This window comes from Sinocyclocheilus grahami, unplaced genomic scaffold (assembly GCF_001515645.1).
Source record: "Sinocyclocheilus grahami isolate Dianchi unplaced genomic scaffold, SAMN03320097.WGS_v1.1 scaffold1095.1, whole genome shotgun sequence".
NCBI lineage: Eukaryota > Metazoa > Chordata > Actinopteri > Cypriniformes > Cyprinidae > Sinocyclocheilus > Sinocyclocheilus grahami.
Window position 1 is genome coordinate 208,003 of NW_015506274.1, and position 2,867 is coordinate 210,869.

Below are 2,867 nucleotides of genomic sequence, written 5' to 3' on the forward strand. Positions count from 1 at the left end.
AGAATATGTTTCACTGTTTCTAATTCTCCACATTTGTCACACTTTCCCGATTCATGCTTACCTATTTTATAAAGACTATAGTTTAATGCTGTATGTCCGATTCTTAGTCTTGATAAGATGACATCTTTCTTCCTATTTCTGTATCTTTTCCTCTCATTTCCAACACACTCCTGAATCTGGAAAAGATGTCTTCCTTTAGACCCATTATTCCATAACTGTTGCCATTTCTTACTTACTTCAAATGATATCACTCTCTTGAATTCAGCTTTACTTAAAGCTTACTTAATTTCTATTTGTGAATGATTTAATGCTTTCTTTGCTAGCAAGTCTACTTCCTCATTTCCATCCACACCCACATGTGCAGGCACCCAGAGGAATCTGACCTCTATCCTTAACTGCCGTATTCTAAACAAACTTTGTAAAACTTCAAATACTAAGTCTTGCCGAGCTTCAGATTTACCACTTAGTAGGCTAGTGAGCGCAGCCATTGAGTCAGTACATATCACAGTTCTTTCTGGTTGAACTTTTTCGATCCACTGTAGAGCTAGTACGATAGCTAATAATTCGGTAGTAAAAACTGACACATGATCTGATCATCTTTTAGCCATTTTTATTTTAAAAGTAGGAATATAAACTGCTGCTGCTGCTGTTCTCCCAGACTCTGGCTCCTTAGACCCATCTGTAAATACCTGTAACACTCTTGTTTTATATATTGTTGAACTACTACTTCAGTTGGCATGTTCATCTCCGGTTTTTTTATTACTTTGTGAATTTGTAAATCAATTAGTGGCACAGTGAACAACCAAGGAGGATTCTTCTTCTTCTTCTTCTTCTGATGTTTATTGGCGGTTTTGGCAAACCAAAAGACAATTTCAAGAAATTGTCATCAGCTAATCGGAAATGTTTTCTTTTTCTACTTCCCTTCAGCCACAGGTATCAAATCACTGTTTATATAGGACAGCGGGTTTCATAAATTAATGTGCGCAGACTAGCCGGTTAGCTAGCATATGTAACAAGCAGCACTGAAGATTTGAGCGAATAGTTTTCGAACATCATGCAGAAAAGGCTATGTCATGTTATTAGTCTAGGTTTATTTATTTATTATTATTATTTTTGTAATCTCCCTTACAGTCATGAACATTCAATCCACCACAGTATTTCAAGTGTGCTTAATTCTTTATTATGTTTAAAACATTACCACCACCTACTGATCTGGAGTGTGGAGTGAACAGATTTGGTAGAGAGAAGGATATTAAAAAAATAAATAAAAATTATACCACAATTACAATTTATATTCTTTCCATATTTCCTGTCTTTTTTTAGATAATTGAACACTTCTTCTTTAATTCTTGATTGCATTTGTCTATTCCCTAGTAATATCTTGAGTGATACTTTATCATGTCCCATCAAACCTAATTTATGATTAAGTTGATTTCTTTCTCTTTCATTCGCATCACATTCTAGAAGAATGTGCTTTACTGTTTCTGGATTCCCACGTTTATTACATCCTCCATTTTCATGTGTCCCTATTTTGTGTAAATTGAAATTTAAAGCTGAATGTCCAATCCTCATTCTTGTTATAATAACATCTTTCTTCCTACTCCCACATCTTATTCTCTCTTCACCTACACACCCCTGTATCTGGTAAAGATGCCTTCCTTTTATTTCACTATCCCATAACTTTTGCCATATCTTTCTTACTTCAATTGATATAATTCTCTTGATTTCAGATTTGCTAATTGCTATATTAATTTGCCTCTTCTTCTTCTTCTTCTTGTACGATTTTATGGTGGTTGACAAGCCAACTTATGGTGTATTATTGCCAACAACTGGACTGAAGTGTGAAGCATTAACGGGAAAGAGGGAAAAAGGAACAAAATAAATAAACCAACCGGTAGTATTATTATGACATTTAAATTATACTTTCTAATCCTGTTATCTTCAGATAACTAAGAATTTCTCTCATAATACTTGTCTGTCCTCAGGCACAATTTAAAAGATTTGATATAGTGAAATTAATTACTACTAGCTTCTTCTTCTTCTTGGTGTTTAATGGCGGATGGCATACAACTTTTAGGTGCATTACCGCCACTTACTGATTAGGAGTGTGGGTCAGGGGACCGTACTCTTCACTAAATTATATTATATCCTCCTGAGACCCAGCTATGGAGTTTTTGCCTCTGTAGTGGACATGATATTTGAGTGAATTTCTCTGAGACCTCACATGTCACAGTCTGGATGTCCTGTACGGAGCACATTCAGGGCTTTCCAGAGATACCAAAGCTTCTTCTTCTTCTTGGTGTTTAATGGCGGATGGCATACAACTTTTAGGTGCATTACCGCCACTTACTGATTAGGAGTGTGGATCAGGGGACCGTACTCTTCACTAAATTCTATTATATCCTCCTGAGACCCAGCTCTGGAGTTTTTGCCTCTGTAGTGGACATGATATTTGAGTGAATTTCTCTGAGACCTCACATGTCACAGTCTGGATGTCCTGTACGGAGCACATTCAGGGCTTTCCAGAGATACCAAATGATTGGATGTTTCACAGAGACCACTCCCTCTCCTTGGTTTTTAAAAATGCCTGACATTAATTTAGTGATAAAATTGTACATCCTTATGGAAATATGATACTATTTTGTAATTATAATTTAAATCTGATTAATTTTCTAATTGTTTGTTATAAATCAACATCTCAGGAAAATGTTACGGGGTTTCAAATCAAAATATGACTTTCTGTTACAAAACAGGACATAATTTCATACATGTCCACTGTAGAGGACACCAGGACTGAAAGCATGTTTATTATACATTTTGGGAGACAAAAGAATTGAATAGGAAACAAATGAAACTTATGAAATATT